The sequence below is a fragment of the Monodelphis domestica genome, chromosome 3, assembly GCF_027887165.1.
Source record: "Monodelphis domestica isolate mMonDom1 chromosome 3, mMonDom1.pri, whole genome shotgun sequence".
In the NCBI taxonomy this organism is placed as follows: Eukaryota; Metazoa; Chordata; class Mammalia; order Didelphimorphia; family Didelphidae; genus Monodelphis; species Monodelphis domestica.
The window spans coordinates 177643249-177666610 of NC_077229.1; the positions used below are offsets into that span (position 1 = coordinate 177643249).

At 40.5% G+C, this 23362-nt stretch overlaps 1 long non-coding RNA gene across 1 annotated transcript in view; it reads right to left on the bottom strand.

Moving 5' to 3' along the window:
• Nucleotides 1–227: 227 nt before the first annotated feature.
• LOC103095290 (uncharacterized) overlaps nucleotides 228–23362 on the bottom strand; it is a 75977-nt gene continuing 52842 nt past the window's right edge. Inside the window, exon 4 of the long non-coding RNA XR_001629074.2 lies at nucleotides 228–2200. This is a non-coding gene — a long non-coding RNA (uncharacterized LOC103095290). The remainder of the gene's footprint in view (nucleotides 2201–23362) is intronic.

The following is a 23362-nucleotide window of genomic DNA, read 5'->3' on the forward strand; positions in this document are numbered from 1 at the left end:
CATTAATGTCCCCACTTTGCCACATCCCCTCCATCAGCTGTTACTTTAGAATGAATCAAATAAATTCTCAGGCATGACTTTCTATTGATGGAATTTCAGATACCAAGTATCAGCAAAGAAGAGATTTTTGGATAGGTATAATTTTCCCTCATACTTTTCAAATCTTCCCTTCCTCCTCTAATTTCTAATGTTCTCTGCCTCCCACCCTATCCATTCTTTGCCTCCTGTTTGCTCTGACTCTTCTTTTTCCTATATGCCATCTTGGTTTAGTAGAGAATGAATACATTTAAAATATTATATTTTAAGATTTTTTAATGATCATTAGAAATAAAGGAATACAAAAGTAACAAAATAAAACCACATGCCCTTGGCTAAGTTACCTGTTCAAAAAGCCCACCCCACCATAGTCATGACAGGAAGCAAAAAGAGGGAGACCAGGAACCCCACCTAATTTATCCCTCCATCTATGTAAGCACCTAACAACAGGAAGTCAGCGGGCTCCTGAGAAATGTGGTTTTAGGGTAACATTTCCAATTACACACTGTTTATTCCAAAATATTAAAAACAGCACTTTTTTGTAATCTCAAGGAACTGGAAACAAAGTAAGTACCCATTAATAAACAAATGGCTAAACAAACTGGGTTACAAAATAGAATGAGTGTACTATAAGAAACAAGAAATGGGAAAAATTTAGAGAATCATGGGAAAACTTATACAAACTTAAGCAGGAAAAGTAAATCAAGAAATTAACATAAATAATAATTATAACAATGTAAATGAAAAGAACAAAAACAAGTGAAACCCAGCACCGTGTAATAATAATGGCCAAGCATGGCTCTAGAGATGAGCTGAGATAATGTGCCTCAACCCCTTCTTTGCAGGGATAGGAGGAGTTATGGCTGTGGAATATTGTGTATAATATGTAGCTCCATTGAGATGTTGGTTGATTCTGATGAATTGCTTCCTCCGGCCACTCCTTGGGACATATACTTGGTTAGAGGAGAGGAATGGACAGATTTGGAAATGATGTTGATATAAGAGCAAAAGACATCAATTAAAATAAGATAATTTTTTAAAGACTTTAAAGCAATTCTTTCCTTTCTATTCTGTTTCTTCCTTCTCTTCTTCCTGGCCATCTCCACAGCATGCTCCCTATACTCTAAACATCATCCTCATTTCCCCCACCCAATCCCCTACCCCCTCCACTGAAACATACAACTCCAGCCCTGGATGTCCAGTTCTGATAGGTGAGCTTCCATCTTATCTTGACCAGTGCAGGCTTCCACATCACTGGCCATCTCCACAGGGCCCTTGCTCTCTGATCTTATAACTCCTTTTTTTCTATTGTCTCCCCCCCTTAGAATTTAAGCTCCCTAGGGGAAAGGACTGTCTTGCTTGCTTCTATTTGTAACTTGAGCTTAATACAGTGCCTGGGACATAGTAATTACTTAATAAATGCTCTATCATTCTCCCACTCTCCCTTTACCTGTGACTTAACTTCTTCCTTCCTAGTCACTGAATCAGCTCCCAGCTCTGACCACATTCACTCTTAACCTAAAAGCTGGTTTCATTATAGTTCAGGCAGTTGAAAATTGCTTCTCAATCAGTGATTGGTAATAATATTATTTCAATATTAGTTTTAATAGGTGTAACCGGAAAAAACAGGAGGCCCTGCGGGTCTGCACTGGCTGAAGCATACCTCTGGGGGTGCTACATCTGTCTCCTGGACTTCTCCCTGAAATATGTGACTCCACGGAGTGGGCACTAGCCAAGGTGGACCAAAGGGACCTGCTACTTACCCATCTCACCATTCATTGCACAAGCAGTACTTTAATGTACAAAATGTACCACATGCCCTATGTCATGTTACATGTTACATGTTACATGTTACATGACAATGTGCCAAGTCAATAGAATTAGTCTATGTAATTTCAAAAATTCCAAGGTCAATGTGAAACTGGAGGCCAGAGCAGTTACTATCACCATACCTCAAGACATTGAGAGACTTGTGATTTTTAATGGGAAGACTTCCTCCATCAATGCAGATGGAAATTTGTATGTATCCACCTTGGCTTCCAGGTGGTGCAGTGAATAGAACATTGGGCATGGAACCAGAAAGACTTGAGTTCAAGCCTGAGATCTTTCTTGAGAAGTCACTTCACTTCAGTTTCTTCAACCGAAAGAGGGATAATAATAGCACCTGCGTGGGATCAATCAAATGAGATAAGCTTAGCACAGTGACTGGTGCATGGCACTATATAAATGCTATTATTATTATTTTATATGTTGAAACTAAACTAAGGAAATGATCACCACCTTCAACCCTAGATAGTGAAATCAAGCTATTGATTAAATGCCTGACAGGCATTATCCACCACCAAGTAACCTCTGGAAGCCAGGATCCTGGAACTCTAAGATCCCTAGCAGCACAGATTTCACTAACCAGGAGATGGCCAGGTATCCTTCAGAATCACTGCTTTTGACTAAGATGAGCCACAAGGCGAATGGAAGTAGGGGGTTTTGTATAGAGTAAGCACAGCTCCTAGCAGCTAGTACCCAGCACCAAAGATTCATATTGTAAGAGTTCAAATTGGTTTGACTAAATCTAAGAATTAAAATAAGTGAATTGTGGTTGCTGTTTATAAAAAATAATTAACTTCTTCAGTCAAAATGACTATAAGCAGCTTTTATTTATAACAAGGTAGAGATATGAAAGTGGGGAATATAGGAAAGAAGTAGAAAAAAATCACCTAGCTACAAATACCCTAAATCCTAATCCTAATGCCTCCAGACTGCAAAATCAAGTCCAAAAACGAATCTCACCAGAATCCAAAGTCCTAATTAGGAAGGCAAAATCCAAAGATCCAGGAGACACTGAAAAATCCATAGATAACCTTCAGTGCACAGGAAACTAAGACGAGAGAGAGACAGAGAGAGAGAGGGAGGGAGGGAGGGAGGAGAGAGAGAGAGAGAGAGAGAGAGAGAGAGAGAGAGAGAGAGAGAGAGAGAGAGAGAGAGAGAGAGAGAGAGAGAGGAGAGACAGAGGGGGGGCAGAGAGGGAGGGAGGGAGAGAGAGAAAGAGAGAGAGAGAGAGGAAGAGGAAGAGAGAGGGGGGAGAGGGAGAGGGAGAGAGAGAGAGGAGAGACAGAGGGAGAGAGAAGAGAGAGAGAGAGAGAGAGAGAGAGAGAGAGAGAGAGAGAGAGAGAGAGAGAGAGAGAGAGAGAGAGAGAGAGAGAGAGAGAGAGAAAGGGAGAGGGTGGGAGGGAGAGAGGGAGAGGGAGGGAGGGAGAGAGAGGGAGAGAGGGAAAGAAGGGAGGGAGGAGAAGGAGGTGAGGGAGGGTAAGAGAGAGAGAATCCTCGCTGAAGAGCCAAGGAAGGAAATCCTTTTCCCATGTCACTTTCTGTCTCTCTCACACTTCACAGGAACCAATGATGCCTCCCAATTTGCCTAGCACTGCCCAAGGAGGGGCAGTGCTTGTGGCCTTTCTAGTAAGTGACTTGTGAATTCTCTTACCTAGTGACCTTCTAAATGCTAACTAAGTAGAGGCACTTTAAATTCTTGATTGATTAAATTAAAGGTTGCTGATTGATTACCTGAAAAATAAACAAAGAGAGTTAATTCTCTCTTCACAATATCAAGGGGGTCCAGTGCTATAGAATGACACACTGTGGACCAGCCGCCAGGCTTATGTAACTGAGGCAGGGGAATCCTGAATCATTCCTTTTTCTAACAAGGGCAGAGGGAAGGACGCTTAAGTTGTCCAGGCTCAGGAAGAAACAGTTTCCAAGTTACAAGGTGGGGCAGGACAATTCAGGATTGCGAAATAGAGATACTCCGTTTGAAAACAAATTACATAGGATCCCCATGGCCTCGCGAGCTAGGTCTACTGGCTCATCACTTAACCTCTCTATCTCTTCTTAAGAGATGCTCTGTGAGTCACTGTGGTCAAAAACAATCATTAGCTGTGACCAGCCCTCTGGTGTGAGGTATTCTGAATGGAGCAAGACTGGTTAGACAGACCCTGGGTTTGTCGTTAGACTTGTATTTTAAATCTTTCCAGCATAGAAAGGCCAACTGGTGCCTCTCCTCCTGTGGAGTAGCCTCTAAGACCCTGGGGGCCCTCATCAGGGACACAGTGAAATTGGGCATAAGTAGAGTCACTAATCATCTTAAAGTGCCTTTTGAAGGTAACTGAGGGGACCAGAGTCTCTACAAGAGGATTTTTTGTTTGTTTTTTACAGATGAGTAGTATTTTCACAAATTCTTCTTAAACTATGAAAAACAATTTAGAAAGCCATGCTTTTTGTTTGTAAAATAAGGATGGCACATCAGTAGTCCACGAAATCTAAAGGCAAAAATAAGATTTGCTGACTGGTGACAGTTTTGGGAAAAGGACACAGGATTTGGAGTCAGAAAAACTGGGCAAATCACCTCTTCTTTCCAGGTCTCATTTTCCTCATTTGTAAAATGAGGGAATTGGACTAAATGGCCGCTAGGGTTCCTTTCTAGAATTTGTTTTCAGTCACAATTTCCTGTCCTGGGAACTATGACAGGTAAAATCTTAATAAATGAGTAAACAAAGGTTTGAGCTTCAGAGCATATTGATTTTCTAAGTAATAAATGCCAATTGCATAACAAATAGGGATCAGGTCTCTTCAGCTTCGTACTGAACCCTGAAGACAATGGAAGACAGATTTTTAAACATTAAAGGGAAAAAAAATTAATGGTATATAAACCAGGATGCAAGATTAGATATTCTGATTTCTAATTGGAGAAAAGATATGGGGCTTTCCGCATTAGGATGGAGAGAACAAACAAGTGCAATTCCTTGCATTCAGAAAAAGAGGTGTCCCCAATTTTTCTCCACCCTGAGTATCTGTATTTAATCAAAAGAAAAAGGAAACAGTAACTTATGGGCCAGTCTGAAGTCAGTTTTCAGATAAGACATGTGGGTTGCCTGAGATGTATAATTGTGAGAAAATTCCCTCCATCAGTCTTTGATTTGACCGACCTTCTGGTCAGCCTGACCTAGGTAAGCGTGGTCCAGCTTCCCAGCCACACAGGTTCAAACAATAGGATAAAGTTTTCTCACCATTCCTACAAATGGATAAAGTTTTCTCACCAGACAGAAATTGGACTAGACCCGTAATTTAACAGAAAGGGAACTGAGCTAGGTCCAGAACTGAGTCACAAGATAGAGTCATTGTGGTTCCCTCAATTCCCACAATTCCCACAGAAAGTACAGACTGTTGTTCTGGTTGGAGGAGAAAATGGGAAATCACAGGGCAACCCATATCACCAGGATCCACGAGAGGGAGGACAGAGTTCAGCAGATCTCTCAGTTTCTGAGAAATAAGCAAAGCTGCAATTTTAATGGAAAACTGAAAGACCTCTGTCGCCCCACCTCCACTCTGCCCCACCTAATGCTGGCTCAGCAATTGTTGAGGATGGTAATTGTAGCATAGGACAATTTGAGTTAATTTAGTAAATGTTTGGAGGGATGCGATTCTTCTTCACTTAGACTTCTGGTTATGCTTTCCAAGTTCTTGACATCATTACAATATTCTTTTATATAAACCTAATTGACAGAATTTAAAGAGCTTTTTGGTTACAGACTTGTTCCTATGACAACAGCCAAATAAAAGCCAAAATGTCTGAAGCATTTAGAAAAATAATATACACTAATAATAGGTAGTGCTGTGGATCCTCTTTAATGTGACTCCTAATTGGGAGCCAGCTACTTTGCATGTTATAACAAGGACAGCTGTTGAGAACGTGCAAACTGTGAGAGGCTCTGAAAAGTACTGGTTGAATTTGCTGAAATCATCTTGAGATGTGCCTCTATTCACAGGTAACTTTATACATTTCTCCCCTAGCTTTCCAAAAAGAATCAGAAGTTCCCCACATCTCTCTGTCTCTCTTTTTGGTCCTCTTTACTTACTATGCGCTTGAAATGGCCCCTTCTTTGTGCTGCCCTCTTTGCATAAGTGCCCACAGAAGCCCTGGCAGCGACAGGATTGGCCTGAGCCCAGCTGCCTCCCCTGCGGCGGGCACAGGCAGGGCGGCTTGTGAGAACACAAGGAAAATTGCTTCCAGGCTGGCTGCATCTGCTCAGCCTCCTGAAAACGGAGCCCAAATTCCCAGCAGGAGGGGAGCTCTCTCTGCCTGGTTTTCTTCACACTGTTGTCCTGGGGGCTGGGTCAAGTCCTATTTCTGATCCATTGTGTAGCTAAACAAACGGAGCAGCCGTACCGACTTCATTTCCAAAATGGACAATAAATAAAGCCATATGTGGCAAAGAACAAAACACGACGGGACAACCAACCCAACACAGCATCACTTTCTCAGACCGCATCTCTGCAAAACGTCCCTGAGGCTCTTGTAAGGGATGGGAAAGCTGGACGGGACGGTTTCCAAATTCCTCCCCGTTCTAAGATTCTTATTCTAGGTTAAGTCGGCGCTTTATCCATTGAGACACAAACTTGCTTCATGAGTCCAACACAGAACCGGAGCAAGTGACCATATCTCGGAACTGGGGGTGGGGGTGGGGGGCATACTTCCTGCCGCTTGGGTGACAGCGGGACTCCCCTGCTCGAAAATCTTGGGAGGCCTTCTAGGATAAAATGCAAAAAAGGCCTCCGCCTGGCCCTTAAAGCTAACGTCAGGCTGATTTCAGTCTACCTTCCCAGACTTACTTTACAGTATTTGCCTTCAAATAATTGATGTTCCAGCCGAGCCGGCCCATTTGCTGTCCTCCAAATGACGCGTTATCACCATCTTCCTCTCTTTGGGCAGGCTCTACCCCAGGCCTCTCAGCTCTGCCGCCTAGAAGTCTAAGGTTCCCGGCAAGGCTTGACTCAGGATCATCTGGATCCCCTTTAGTCCTTGGGGTTCTCTCTTCTCTCAGATTACTCCGCATTTATTTATCTGTGTTTATGCTGTATGTGGACAGCTAAGAGGCAAAGTGGCTGGAGCCCTGGGCCTGGAGTCAAGAAGACTCATATTCCTGAGCCCAGATCTGGCCTCATATACTTCCTGACTATGTGATCCTGGACATGTCACCTCACCCTGTTTGCCTCAGTTTCCTCATCTGTAAAATGAGCTGGAGAAGGAAATGATGAACCATTCTAGTATCTTTGCCCAAAAAACAACAACAACCCAGTGGAGTCACAAAGAGTAGGATAGGACTGAAAATTGACTAAACAACAACAATATATCACACACATCCAGTAGACTATAAACTCCTTGAGAACAAGGACTATTTAATTTTTGTTGCCTCTGCATCTCTTAGCACAGGGCCCTTCACATGGTAAGCATATAATGGCAAAGTCAATACATGTAGAGTCATCCCTGCCCCCCAGGAACATACTGAGGGGTTGGCTAGATAAGACAGACACACCTGGGAAGTGAAATGGCTCTGTGAGACAATGATGCATGAAGCTAGAGAGCGAGGTTCAAGAAAGGCTTCCCATAAAAATTAGTACAATCCAATATTAACTTTCTATGTAATATATATATATATATATATAATTTCTGTATATATTCCTGTATATGACATATGTAATTCCTGTGTGTATACATATATTCCTATATATTTCATTTTGCATATATGTAAATGATTGCATGTTTCCATCATTAGAGTGTAAGCTCCTAAAAGAATGTTTAAAATTTTTTATCTTTTTAACCCCTTACCTTACTATGTTCCAAGGCAGAAGAGTGGTAAGGGCTAAGTAATGGAGGTTAAGTGACTTGCCCAGAGTCACACAGTTAGGAAGTGTCTGAGGCTAGATTTGAACTGAGGACCTCAGCTGCCCCCTAAAAAATATATATATTTTAAAAAAGAATACAAGCCCCTTAAAGGCAGGGACTCTTTTTGCCTTTCTTTGCATCCCCAGCGTATAGCACAATGCCTGGCATATTGTAAGTGCTTAATAAATGTCTTTTGACTAATAGGATGTAGATAATTAAATATATATGTATTGATTAGATATTTTAATACAAGAAGGCAAATTTGACTTTATAAGTATCAGTGAGACTTGGAGGGTGTGTAATTCATGCCTGAGAAAGAGCTAGGAAAGGGTACATACCTTATCTGAAGGGAACAGAAGAAATTTTAAAAAGGCATGGGAGCAGCAGGGCACATGGCGAAGATATACTCATGTGAGAAAATGCACAAAACAGAAAGAGGAAGTAGAGCAGGGGGCATTTGTTTGAGGATTGGTGGGGGAGCCACAAAACCAATACTGTCATGGGAGTAAACAAGAGCCCAGCCCACCCCACTAGAATGAGATGAAGGACTCAGAAAACACAAATCCAGTATGCAAGCATGGGGTCATGATAGAATAGTGATGGGGGGAAGAGAGGGGTCTTCAACTCTCTGGACATCTGCCAAAAGCAGAGCAGATGAGAAACTCTTTGACCTCTTTAAATGAAAATTTTATTCTTTGGAGGTCAGAGGAAGTGTTCTGGGAATCTGCTTTTCTAGACATGATTCTGACCATTAAGGAGTTATTTGTTGCTGAAACAGAAATGTTTTGAACTATGGGAGGAAATGACCACTTCATCCTAGAGGTCAAGATTGAGAAAGAGAAAACAGCTGGGCACAGTCTGATCTACTGTGTAGATTTGGGAGAGAGGGTTTCAAAAGATTCAGAGAAAATGTAATTGGATCTCACGTCTTAAAATTCTATAAGGGAAGTTAGCCTAAGAAGGAGGAAAGACCAAAGAAATGCTGATGATAAAAAAAACAGACAATTCTAAAATGAGAAAGAAGATAAAGAACTGGCTAAATTGATGTATCTAGGAAACAAATGAGTCAACATTGAATTTTAGAATATATATACAGAAGATGGAAGAAAATAAAAATAACAAAATAAATATAGCAAAAAAAAAATCCACATCCAGAGAAAGAACTGTGGGAGCAGAAACACAGAAGAAAAACATTTGCTTGATCACATGGGTCAATGGGGATATGACTAGGGATATAGACTCTAAAGGATCCCCCTAATAGAAATATTAATAATATGGAAATAGGTCTTGATCAATGACACATGTAAAACAGAGGAATTGCATGTCAGCTACGGGAGGGAGTTGAGGGAGGGGAGGGAAAGAGCATGACTCTTGTAAACATGGAAAAATAGTTTTAATTAATTAAATTTAATTTTCCAAAAAAAGTAAAATAAAATAAAAGATCGGTATGGTTATGTAGGATCAACGTCAGGGGCTCTAAAGCCCAGATGTGAGTGTAAGCCAGCCTAGACAATGAATAGTAAGGACAAAAAAAAAACCCCAACCCTTTTTAAGGTTTTAAGGTAAGTTGTAGATAAGACAAAGCTCAAAGAAGAAACTGCTGCAGGAAAGTAAGGAATGATGAAAGAGAGAAGGAAGAACTACCTAATTCTTGTGGAAGGGGCTTTGGCACATGCTGGGATCTCCTAGAATAGATAGAAGCACCCATGTGGAAGATGCCAGCAATCTGCTTAGGAGAGGACATTCTGCATGAGGATGCCAAAAGCCTCTTTCCATTGGCTGAACTACCAGAACATCTATATCTTTTTTTTTTAAGATCTTCCACATTTTTTTTAAAGACCTTCCATCTTAGACTCAATACCATGTATTGGAGAGATGGGCAATGGGAGTTAAGGGACTTGCCCAGGGTCACACAGCTGAGAAGTATCTAAGTGTCTGAGGTCAGATTTGAACCCAGGACCACCTGTCTCTAGGCCTGGCTCTCAATCCACTGAGCCACCCACCTGCCCCCAGAACTATATCTTTTAAAACTATCATATCATGGGGCATCCAGGTGGCTTAGATAGATAACCAGGCCTAGAGATGGGAGGTCTTGGGTTCAAATCTTGCCTCAGACACTTCCTAGCTTAACCCCAAATGCCTACTCCTTACCCCTCTTCTTCAATGCTTGGTGTTGATTTTAAGACAGAAGGTCAGGTTTAAAAACAACAACAACCTGCCAGACTGGGACAGCCTCTTTCTCTAGTGGCCTCCAGGGGTGAAGATATCATTCCCCCATAGCGGGGGCACCAGGCACTAAGCTGGATGGAGAAGGGTATCTTCCCTTTCCCTTTACACCCAAGAAATGATCCAGGAGTCTTGAGCCTGTTGATGTGTTTTGTTTGTCCTCTTCAGTTCCAGGTGAAGGAGGCCTCCAGGGAGGAGTCATGGACACGGGAGCTTGAGTCACTGCAACCTTGGAACCAAGATTCCAGGCCTGAGAAGCCAGGAAGCTGGGACCCAAGCTCTGAGGCCCTTTGGATATGCAACTTGGTGGGACTAATTCTATATATAAAAACTGAGTTAAGCCACCCCCCCAGCCCCCACGAAGAAGGAATTGAAGAGTTATGTTGCTGATTAGGCATTCTGGAAGGAATGTTGATAACGTTTGTTCTTGCTGTAGTTTGAAGTTTATATTTCTTTGTAAAAGTTCATCTAATTTTTATTTGGCTAAATGCAACAGGGGCATTGAGAACCCCTAAAATCGAGGGAACACAGTCAGAGATGGTGTGAGCCAAGGGCTAGACAAGAGATACCTCCCTCAATTCCTTTAATTGACCAGATACTTGGCCTTCAGACACTGAGGAATGAGAGCTAAGCACTATTATATTTGTTTTCCAAACCTAGGACAATGATTTTCTTAACAAGACTAACACAAAAAGAGTTAACTGGAACTAAATACTAAAGAGAAATGAGAAAAAGGCAAGACTCTCTCTCCTGGATGCCTTTGACAAGTTCCAGCCACTAGGCCTAAATCAGCTACACCCGGGGTACTAAAAAGACTGATAGATATGACTGATAATTTCCCTTTTTCCATTGGTGAGTTTTTCTTAGGGTCTCCATTTTGGGGAGGGGCTCAGACTACCTATCCATCCATTCATCATTTCTCTCCCAACTTTGCTTCTGACTCTCTGGACTTGAATGTAGTAGAATATTGCTGTGCTGTATAAATGATAAATGCAAGGAAGCATGGGGAGGCTCTAAAGAACGGATACAAAGTGAAATAGGAAGAACCAGGAAAATAATATATAAAATGACATTTGTGTGAAATGAAGGAAGAAAAAAACAGCAACAAAAAAAATCTGAAACTGAATGGGGAGAATTTATAATGACTAAGTTTGAATACAAAAAGAAAATATGAGGGAGGCAGCTGGGTAGCTCAGTGGATTGAGAGCCAGGCCTAGAGATGGGAGATCCTAGGTTCAAATTTGGCCTCAGACACTTCCTAGCTGTGTGACCCTGAGCAAGTCACTTGACCCCCATTGCCTAGCCCTTACCACTCTTCTGCCTTGGAACCAATACCCAGTATTGATTCCAAGATGGAAGGTAAGGGAAGAAAGAAAGAAAGAAAGAAAGAAAGAAAGAAAGAAAGAAAGAAAGAAAGAAAGAAAGAAAGAAAGAAAGAAAGAAAGAAAGAAAGAAAGAAAGAAAGAAAGAAAGAAAGAAAGAAAGAAAGGAAGGAAGGAAGGAAGGAAGGAAGGAAGGAAGGAAGGAAGGAAGGAAGGAAGGAAGGAAGGAAGGAAGGAAGGAAGGAAGAAAGAAAGAAAGAAAGAAAGGAAGGAAGGAAGGAAGGAAGGAAGGAAGGAAGGAAGGAAGGAAGGAAGAAAGAAAGAAAGAAAGAAAGAAAGAAAGAAAGAAAGAAAGAAAGAAAGAAAGAAAGAAAGAAAGAAAGAAAGAAAGAGAGAAAGAAAGAAAGAGAGAGAGAAAGAGAGAGAGAAAGAAAGAGAGAGAGAAAGAAAGAGAGAAAGAAAATATGAGATGTTATATCTTTATATTACTTTACAGAGATCAGAGGCTATGGGTATAGAATATTGGATATGATGTCAGACTTTTTCCAATGTTCATTGGTTAGTTTTATTGAATATTTTTACTTTCTCATCTTCCTTATTCTTTCTCTGGAAGAAGGAAGAAAAGATAATATTGAGAAATATAAGTGATGCCAAAATAAAACATAAAAAAATTAAATTAAAAAAACCCTCCAGTTTATGCTATCAAATATAGCTAATGGATATATCAGTGTCATTTGAAATTGAAGGATGTTGTTCAATTTATTAAGTTCCAAGGTAGAAGAAGTTTCTCCAAAACTCCCTACCTATAAGTAAAAAGAGCCAGATCATGTAATTCAATTTCCCCATCTTTTTCATAGGCATGTCTCTGAATTGTTTTTTTTCAGAGAGAGAGTAAATCTTCTACGATTCTTTTGTATTCTTGGCATGATCACTGGTTTAAAGTCTTAATTTACAGGGGCAGCTGGGTAGCTTAGTGGATTGAGAGCCTGGCCTAGAGATGGGAGGTCCTAGGTTCAAATCTGGTCTCAGACACTTCCTAGCTGTGTGACCCTGGGCAAGTCACTTGACCCCATTGCCTACCCTTACCACTCTTCTGCCTTGGAGCCAATACATAGTATTGATTCCAAGACAGAAGGTAAGGGTTTTAAAAAATAGTCAGCTTTCACAATACTTTCTCCTGGAAAGATTATTTGAGCTTTATGCAATATGATATATGAAGAATTCTAGATTTCAGGTCAGGAGAACTGGGTTCAAATCCTATTTTAATAATTTACTAGCTGTGTAATCTTGGAAAAATCACTTAAAACTCTCAGGTTCAATTTCCTTTTAAGTAAAAGTATTACAATAATGCCCGTACTCTGCTTTCCAGGATTGTTTAGGATCAAATGAAAGTGTGTAAATCACTTTGCAACCTCTAAAGCATTATTAGCTGTTATGATTTCTGATCCACAGTCTAATAAAAGACATGCCTTGGAAAAAGTCATTTTCTTTTCCAGAACTTTAAAGTGTCCCAGAAAATATTGGAAGTATATAGTAAAGATAATACTTTCTAGCATCTAGAGAACACTTTTAAGGTTTTCAAAATACTTTATAAATTATATATTATTTGATTTCCCCTGTTCAGGTGCAGGTATTGTTATCACTTTTTTACAGATAAGAGAACTAAGACAGACTAGGATTAAGTGCCTTGCCTGGGGTAACCCAATTAATAAGTATCTGAGTTTCAACTCAAGTTTTCCTGATAGCAGGCCCAACAACACTCTATCCACTGCACCAGCGGACTGAGCAAGGTTGGTGAATTCCAGGAAGTCAGAAGGAGAAGGCAGAGAGGTGTGGTTACAGAAGGATACCCGAGGGCTTTTTTTTCTACAAGAGGTTAAGTCAAAATAAGGCTTCATCACTTTGTCCTATTCTCATTTGCAAAGCACATGGACCTGGATCTTGATCAGAATTCTTTGTCTTGTCGGATTAAGCCCCTTTTAAGTTTTGTTATTTTTTCTCCTCTCGGAGTCAGCCCTACACAAGCCTCAACAAGGTAAAGTAATAGGCCTTGGGCAAGATTCTCCAAAATGGTGCTACAAGGGGAGAAGCATCCTGCGGCATGACGCAGTCATTATCTGTGGCCTTGGAATTAAACCACTTGGGTTCCTGAGAGAGCTTGAGTACACTTTCCAACGTCTTGCATTAGCAGTGGCATTCTTTTTCCCCCTTAAAGACTCAGAAGAGGAAACGTATCGCCCCAATAACCAGTAGTCTCTTTGGGGACGTGCCTGCAGCCAGAAGGATCCTTGATGGAGAGCCGGCCGCAAGGGAAGTGAAGCCATTTGCCCGAGTGGTGTGGGTAACCGTCAGAGGGAGGCTGTAACCTGAGCTTTCTGACTCCAGGGCCAGGTTTTTTTCCAAAACGACACCATCCTTCCCTGGGACTGCTGAACTGTACAGAGGAACAAAGGACCAAGGCCTGGTTGGGCTGGATGCCATTCTTCTGAGTGTGGGGCATGGGGTTGAGCTCGGCCGGCTTTGATCTTCAGGGTGGTAAGGAAGAGACAGGCCAAGAGGTCTGCTAAGCAACGGGTGAAGTCAAACACTTCAGGATGCCATGTGGAGCCAGGACATTTAGTCCTCGGGGCGCACTCCTGGCATAGTAACACACACAGGCCTCAAACCACTTCGTGGGGAGTAGCCGTATGACTGTGTGGCGGCCACAACCCTGCAGCTTTGGTTTCCTCATCGCTAAAACGGTCCTACCTACTTCATGGGCTCCTTCCTGCTTAGAAGTGCTTCTGAAAGCCAATAGGTGAGTGTCCGTGGCCAAGGAACTCGGGAAAAGGAAGCAAAAGAGTAAATAACTAAAAGGTTCAAGGAGGTCAATAGTCTTGCATATTTTCTGGCGCCAAAGACTGGCATTAGAAGGAACATTCCTCAGCACCCCAGTAGTGTTCTTCTTAGTAGAGAAGGCAGCTCCAACTTTGAAGCAGAGTTGCTTGTATATAACTAGAAATCAAAGGCATTTCCAGAATATAGGACACGAAGTCACCAGACTTGGGTTCAATTCCTATGTTCTGCCACTGATTAGCCTTTTTAGACCTCTTTAGGCCTCATGTTCTTCCTCTGTAAAATGAAGAGTCTGGATAAGGTCAGTGGTTCTCCAAAGGTGTACTGTGAAATTTTGAACATGATTTTATTGCAGCTGAAAACAAAATATAAATAACTTCACTTAATATACATTTTATTTATCCACCATATGTAATATGGTAAATATATTGTTAACCAAACAAAGGAAATTTGTCTATTGTACATGTAGCTGTGGCATGGGAGTGAGAGGGAAATGATATTATTGTGCTGACAAGGAAAGGGCTAGTTAGTACCTTTTTGTATCCAATTTTCAAAAAAATTAGATATCAACTTCCTGCTCATTCCTTCAGGATTCCCTTTTGGGTATGAAATTTTTTCTAATCACTCCTTTGGCTCCACTCCTGAACAGAAATGGTCTCCCTTTAATAATGAGAAACGTGGGAAGTGGAAGTGGTCAAGGGGCCATCTTTCCTGCTAGTTCCAGTTTATCCCTGCCTCCTCTCAATCAAACTGCCAACTCATTTGCCTAGGAGTGATCCAGATCTATATTTTATATAAATATGAATCAATAACTCCTTTGTTCATTCCCAACTCCCATTCCAGGAAATACTCCCTAATAATTGAGTCTTTCTCTGTGTCTGTCTCTCTTATCTACTGTCCCTCCTTCCACTGATCTGAGTCAAAGCACACACGGATCCACAGATCAGTAATGCAATGGTTAACCACATTTATCTTAGAGAAACCAGCATAACACAACAGTAAGACAGAAAACAAAATGAACTCTTAAGAAAGAGAGATTTGGGAATAAGTTTTCTCTTGAGGGAACAAAAGTGGGAAGGAAGCAAAAGACAAAGAAAGTGTGGAATTACCAGTCCTGTTGGCATCAGTACAAATATTTCCAGCAACTCTGCTTATGCTCAATGTGGCTCCTAGGTAGCCTAGCCATAGCTTATCTAAGTATCCTAGTTTTTGCTCCTCATGTCTCCTAGGCTGGCTCATCTCTTCCTCTTGTGGTTGTTGAAGCAGCAACAGCAGCTCCACCTGTATCTTCACTTCTCTGCTCTATCTTCCTTAGCTCCCCATGCAGCATGTTTGTGGAAGGTGATGGCAGCTCACTCAGCCTATCTGATTCCACTGTGTATCAGTAATAGCCTAGTGCATCACTCCTGGATTCTTAGAGGATGAGTTGGGGACCAATAGTGGGCTTCTACTCACCAGCTGACATTGTCTCCAGCTTTCCATGACAGATGAATGCACTATCCTCAAAATGCATCACACCAGAATTTGTATAAAACTCAACAAAAATGAATATTCTTATAGAAGGGAAATTGTGCACACACAAATCTGACTCTCCAAAAGAATTGTTCTATTTAATTGTTTAGTATACTATGATTCTTCAAAGCAAAGAATCCCGAGTTGTGAGCAAGAAAATTTGAGAACCATGTGATTCTGTGGTCTCTAAGGTCTAGTTCCAGAACTATGATCCCCTGACATCCCCACACTTTTCATTAGTTCAGTGCAATTCCACATCACTTATATAAGAATTTAAATTTAGGTTTTATGTTAAATATGAGAATTCTAAAGTAATATTGTGGATGCAGATTAAAAAATATTACAACTTAAGTAAAAATGACTTTTAACAGCTTTATTTACAAAGAGGTAGAAAGAGTGAAAGTGGAAAAAATGTAGATAAAGAGACAGAAAGTACTGCTCAGCTACCAATACTCTGAGTTTAATTCTGTCTCCAGACCTCAAATGCGAGTCCAAAAGCAAATCTCACCAGAATCCAAAGTCCTAATTAGGAAGCTGAAAACTGAAGAGCCAGGAGATGCTAAAGAATCTGCAGAGAAACTTCAGTGCATATGAGGCTAAGACCACCAAGAATATCACCAGAACTCACTGTGAAGGGAGTGTCCCATCAAAGGGCCAATGAGCCCAGAGGGTCTCCTCACCAAAGAACCAAGGAAGTAATCACTCTACTACCACTGCAAGATCCAAGGAGTCTCCTCCTCCAGTCCAGCTCACCAATGCAGAATCTCTGAAGACAAAGAAGTTCCTTGGACAGGAAGTTTGGGACTTTTTATAGTCCTTTTTCCACATCACTTCCTGTCCCTTCCCCACTTTACGTGAACCAATCGAAGACTTTCAATTTGCCTAGCACTGCCCAGGGGTGGGACAGCAGCCTCTGGAGTTGTCACCCACTCTAGCAAATAACTTGTAATTCTTTTACTTAGTGCCAAGTAAGAATACTTTAAGTTTTTGATTTGATTACCTAAAAATAGGCAAGGGGAGAGTTAATCCTATCTTCACACTTACTAAGTGCCTACTAGTGCCAGGCTAAATGCTAGGAAAACAAAGACAAAGATAACCATTCCTTTCCTTTTAAAAGTCTGCATTCAGCTAGTGTTGATAGAGCCAAGGTGTAAAGAGCTGCACCAGAAGGGAATTTAGAACTCATATCAAACCCAATCCCCTCATTTTACAGATTAGGAAAATGAGACCCGGAGAGATTAAGAGGATTACCTAAAATCACATACAGTAAATGGCAGAGTTAAAAATCAAACCTAGATCCTCTGACTATAATAGCAGTAATATTCTAGCAGAAAAAAAAAACTCCACAAAAAAATTATAAATTGATTAAGAAGTAACAACTTGTAGGAAGGTAATAATCACATTTTACTTTAAATTTCCTTGATACAGAATATATAATCTATTCACTGTAAGCAAATTTTATGTAAATGATATTCAGGATCTTATTTTCCCCTAGGTGTTGCTATTCTTTACCTTCTCAAATAATCAAGCATTTGCTTATTTGTTTACATGTTCAGTTCAATGAACACTTATTAAGTGCCTACTGTGTATAGGGCACAGACACCCTCCAAATAACCAAATCAAACAAAAAGAGTTCCTGTCCTTACATTCTAGTGGAAAGATGCAATATGAACCCCCATAAATAAATACAAAACGTATACAAAGTCATTTTTAAAAGGTGAGAATGCAGGTAACTGGGAAAATCAGGAAAAACAAACCCCAGGGATTCTAGGAAGTTGAAGGAAGGAAAGAATGCATTTTAAATATGAGGAAGCAATTATTCCAAAGTGTGGAAATAGAGAATGGAATATTCTGTATGAGGAACAGCTTATCCAGGCCAGTTTGACTGAAGCATGAAAAATAGGAATATGAAATTACTGGAAAAACAACTGGGATACAGATCTGGGGAGAGCTTTAAATGCCAAGCTAAGGATAATTGAACTCTCTCTGAATAATGTAAGTTCCTTCAGGGAGTATTTTATTTTTGTCTTTGTATGTGTAATTAGAACCTTGCTCCCCTGGACTTCATTTCCCAGCATCTCACTTTCCTTCTCACATTAAGTGCTGACTTGTAGGAAGGATATAAGTTTTGTGAAGCCTCGCCTCTCTTGCTGTCTTCTTGTGATCGCAGGCAGCTGTGGACACAGGCCTTTTGAGAGCCAGGAGAACTATCCATGTGGGTTTACTTTTGTCAGATAATTAGGTTTTTATACTTCTATTTCCTTTTTATTCCTTCTCCTTCAAGTGATTTTTAATAAACTTTATAAAATATAATACTTAGAGTATTGGATATTAATTAAAATCCTACAGTATGCTGGTGCCTAACTCCATGACTTGTACCATAGTAGCTGCTTAATACTTAGAATGGGATAGCCTGGGATGCTGTCCTTAGAAAAGTCCTACTATACGCCAGTTTTATAGACAATTCCAAGGGCCTAGAAGTCAGATACTGGTGTGCAAAGTCATCAGAGGCTGAGACAAACAAGTAAACCTGGTTAGAATATATAAAACCATACCTTGGGCTTGCAGCTATAGTTTACTTCTTTTTATTGCACCTCCAGCCTTTTTCTAGTTCTAGTTTCCTTCTCTGTAGACATGGGACAGGGCTTCCTATATGAAAGTCGACTGGTTTTTTGGCATAGAAAACTGATGCTATTCCACTCAGGCAAAGAATTAGCCAGCTTAGATATTATACTATCCATGGCATATTTTCCAGTATATTTTTAAGACTTTCAATAGCAGTCCTTTGTTCTAATTTCTAGCAGTCCTTTGTTCCAATTTCTATGCATGAATAGGACCACATATGAGAATTTTGTACTAACGGGGCCCTGCAAATAGTTTTATGCCCTGTAAAAATATAAGTAATTTGAGTTAAGGCCAAACAATAAGAGATACTTCTAACTTAGTTTTTGAGGCAACAGTGCTGGCAAATGGCCATTCTGGCTAACACCCTGTACATGATGGGGTACTCAGAGACAGACAAGAAAGAATAATAACAAAAAGGCTTATCTGCCTGTATTTTGTATTTGAGTAAAATGTTACCACCCAAAGAAACTGTCCTAGAAAGGTAAGATTTCTTTTTTTTTTTTGACAGCTGCATTTCCTCTGTGGCTAATACTTTTGCCTGAATGACATTACATAGCCATTTTAGGCTAACACAGTTCTTTCCTTTACTGAATTATCTGGATGATTGCTTTAGTACATGCTTTGACTCTTGAAAATTCATCTTTGGAGAAGGGGTTGAAAAATAGGTGCGACATGCATCATAAAGTAGTCAGAATTGTTGTTTAGTCATCTTCCATTTGTGTTGACTCTCATGATCCCTTTTGGGATTTTCTTGGCAAAGCTACTCTAGTGATTTGCTATTTCCTTTTCCAGATCAGTTTACAGATTAGAAAACTGAGACAAAGAGGGTTAAGTGACTTGCCTAGGGTCACAGAGATAGTAAGTATGGAGGTTAGATTTGATCCCAGGTCTTCCTGATTCTAAACTTGGCATTATATATAGGATATCATCCTAGCTGCCTGCAAAACAGTCAGAAGACCACCTACAAAGCCAATCTCCGGGGCCAAATATCATTTATGTCAACTCCAACACAAAATATGAAGGTCCATTTGCTATTTTAATCTACTGGCCCACCAGAGTTTTTCTGTAGCATTTCCTTTCTCTGTCAAGCCCCACCCCCAGTTGTTATTTTTTTCCCCTTGAAATCACTTTGAATTAATTTGTGTGGCCTTTGAATTAACTTCTTATACTTATTAGAGTCACCCAATAAAATATAAATTCCTTGATGCCAAGGCCTATTTCATTTTTGGTCTTTTCAGCTTTAGTGTGGGCACAGTAATTTTTTTTTTAACCTTTACCTTCCATCTTGGAATCAATACTGTGTATGGGTTCCAAGGTAGAAGAGTCATAAGGACTAGGCAATTGGCATTAAGTGACTTGCCCAGGCTCACACAGCTAGTTAGTGTCTGAGGACAAATTTGAACCCAGATCCTCCCAACTTGAGGCCTGACTCTCTATCCACTGAGTTACCTGGCTGCCTGTATTGACAGAAATTTGCACAATGAAAACAAGCTGTTGAGTAAACAACCTAGGTTCAAATCCAGCCTTGGATGCTTATTCCCTCTTTAACCTTAAACAAATTTTCATCTCCCTGGGTGACAGTATCCTCATATTTACAGGAGGGGTATGGAGGGAGAGGGAGAGAAAGAATATGAATCTTGTAACCATGGAAAAAATATTCTAAATTAATTAAATAAAAATTTCCAAATTAAACAAACAAACAAATAAATAAATGAAAATTAAAGAAATAAAATCAAATGTTAAGGTTGGGCCCATGGCTTCCCTGAAGTTCCTTCTAGGTACATCTATGATCCCTTCTATTTGGTTGGTGATTGTACTTCTTACTGGAAGAGGACCAAAATGGCATCCCTGGTGAATAAGTGTGTGAGTCTGGATTTAAGTGAAGTCGAACTGCACAAAATTCTTGGCCTCACTCTCTCTTCCAGTGTCATCAAAGTCAAGACAGAAGGCAAGAAGACTAGCAATGTTCCATGCAGTGGCCAAATGGTTAAAGTGATAGACTACTAATCCATTGTGCTCTTCCTGTTTGTGTTTCTTTCCCTTCTGCTGTTAAATAGAAAGAGCTCTAGTCGTTTGTTGAATTGAAATGGATCTGAGATAAGTTGCCTCCAAATGTAGGGCACGTCTCTAAAATTAGATTTCTTTGAAAAGGAAAAAAAAAGGCTCTCCTGCTTCCTTCTTGGAAAGAAATTGCATCAAAGGGATTCTACCCATGCTCACAGGGACTGGGTGCATTGGCCAAGTACTCCATTACATAGAAGAATTCACTGACGAAATACTGTATGAGAGCTTTTGCTGTGAAAACTTTATGTTCCCTCTGTGGTTGTTATTGTTCAGTTGTTTTTCAGTCAGGTCCAACTCTTCAGGATCTCATTTGTAGTACTAGAGTGGTTTGCCATTTCCTTCTCTAGTTCATTTTACAGATGAGGAAACTGAGGCAAATAACGTTAAGTGACTAGCCCAGGGTCATTCATCTATAAGTGTCTGAGGTCAGATTTGAACTTTAAAAGATGAGTCTCTGATTCTGGGCCTGGTACTCCATCTACTATATCACCTAGCTGCTCTTTTATTTACCCTTACTTCCATGTAAATAAAGATTATCATACGTTCTTATTAATCAGTACTTTTTCATATTTGTCACTTATATAACTGTTCTCATAACAAGTGCGTCATGACACACTGTACTCAGATTTCATATCAGCAAGATTTTGAAAAAAAATATGACCTCAATTAAAGGCAATATGGCATTTCACTAATTGATTCCCAGGATTGAGTATGTGATGGGAAAGTACCCGTCAGGCAGTTTGGGGGCTTGAATTAGCCAGACTAGCCTTGATCTTTCTCTAGGTTTTTCACTATGGAGAGCTGCCAGTCTCTAGACCGAAACACAATGATGAATGAGTGTGTGATTCTGGGTCAAGGCAGGATCCAAAGGTGAGCCATGATGTTCCGTGAGTGTTTTGTTTTCCCTTGCATGAACAAGGGAACTTGCACTGGGACTTATTCTTAGTGATGATGCAATTGGCACCAAGTTTTGGCAACTAGTACCTATGCAAGCGAGATAAGATCAATACTCCTTTAGGTAGAAGGCTGCGTTCCAGCTAATGGGTATAGCAAGCCATGAGAGAACAGAGGATCCCAGAATGATAGAGCTGTAAGAAATCCAAGGGGCCATCTATCTCAAGCCCTTTATTTTATAGACCAGGAAACTGAGGTCCAGAGCGGTTGAGGAGCCTGTTCACAGTCACATAGTAGTTCAGAGGACTCACCCCTAGTCTTGGAGTCAGAAGTTTTTCTACTAAGCTAACATTTTGGAGTGTTTTATGGAGAAAGGGCTGTAAGGCTGCATCTTGTCAAGGGTTCCAAATATGCACATTTCAAGGGTGTGCCCAGGAGTCCCAGAGTAAGCCTCTTCCCCATATCAGTCTCTTTAACAGACTGTGTGAACTTGTCTGGACTTATTTCACTCTTTTGGACAATTTGTGATCTTTGCCCTGGGTACTTGGGGCTCTGTGACAAGGAGCTGATAGTGAATTAGGCTCATCTGCCTCCTCCTGGCACAACCACTAGCTTCAACAAAGTCAAAGCATTTTCTCTGACCAATCCCCCTGCCTGCAGTGCTTTCCTTCCTAATCTCCACCTCCCCTAGCTTCCTTCAAGTCTCAGGCAAAGACCCACCTTCTACAAGAAGTCTCTCCCATATCTCCCTACCCTTATTGCTTTTCCTCTGAGACCATTCCCAACCTTTCCTGTTTACAGTATATCTTGTTTTTGTATGATTATTTGCATGTTGTCTCCCCTCCCCCAACTAGATTAAAATCCCTCTAGAGAGCAGAGACTGGGTCTTTTTCTTTCTTTTTTTTTGTTTCTATATCTTCCTTCTTTCCTTTCTTTCTCTTCCTTCCCTTCTTTCTCTCTTCCTTCCTTTCTCCCTTTCTTCCTTCCTTCTTTCTTCTCTCCTTCCTTCCTTCCTTTCTCTTTCTTCCTTCCTTCTTTCTTCTCTCCTTCCTTCCTTTCTCTTTCTTCCTTCCTTCTTCTCTCCTTCCTTCCTTTCTCTTTCTTCCTTCCTTCTTTCTTCTCTCCTTCCTTCCTTCCTTTCTCTTTCTTCCTTCTTTCTTCTCTCCTTCCTTTCTTCCTTTCCCTAGCACTTAGCAGCAGATCTGCCACATAATAAATACTTTTTATTTGTTTGTTTAAACCCTTACCTTCCATTTTGTAATTGATACTGTGTATTGGTTCCAAGGCAAAAGAGTTGTAAGGGCTGGCAATGTGGGCTAAAGGACTTGCCCAGGATCACATAGCTGGGAAGTGTCTGAGGTCAGATTTGAACCTAGGACCTCCCATCTTTAGGCCTGGCTCTCTATCCACTGAGCTACCCAGATGCCCCCCAATAAATGCTTTTTAAATGCTTATTGGCTGATTAACTTGACTCACTATATAAAGATGGAGAAACTGGACAAGATGGCTATAATTAATTTCTATCTATGCCTCATTCATCCTTTATGATCCAGCTCAAGTCCCACTTACTTGAAGTCTTAATCTGACTTTTCCCTTTCATAGTGAGCTTTCCAATTTGTGAATTCCTAAAGCACTTTTATGAGTTTCTACAAATTATTTTTTTTAAAAAGCACTCCCAATCCAGAAGTGCCTTGGAACTAAGAGCAAAGTTGATCTGGGGTTCATTTCTTGAAGTCTTTCTATCTTTTTTTAAAAATTTAATTGATTAATTAAGAAAAATTTTCCATGGTTACATGATTCATGTTTTCTCTCTCCTGTAACAGTTAAAATTTAGGAATATGGGGAGACTGAGGCAGGTAGAAATTAGTTTCTCTCTGCAAGGAGTATTATATTTTTTAGAGGTTTATTAAAAGTTAAGGATTAAAGAAAATACAGGATAAGAAAACATGTGTCCAGGCCACAGAGAGGCCTAGACACAACCTCACCTACATTATGGAAAGAGCCACATCTGCCCCAAAAGGAAGTCCAAGAGCCCTCTCAAAAGCCTTTGAATCAGCTTAAATACCTTCTCGATCTCAGCCCAGGTGAGATTACAAGGCATTCTGGGGAAGTGGAGCAAAGGCTTGTGGGGATT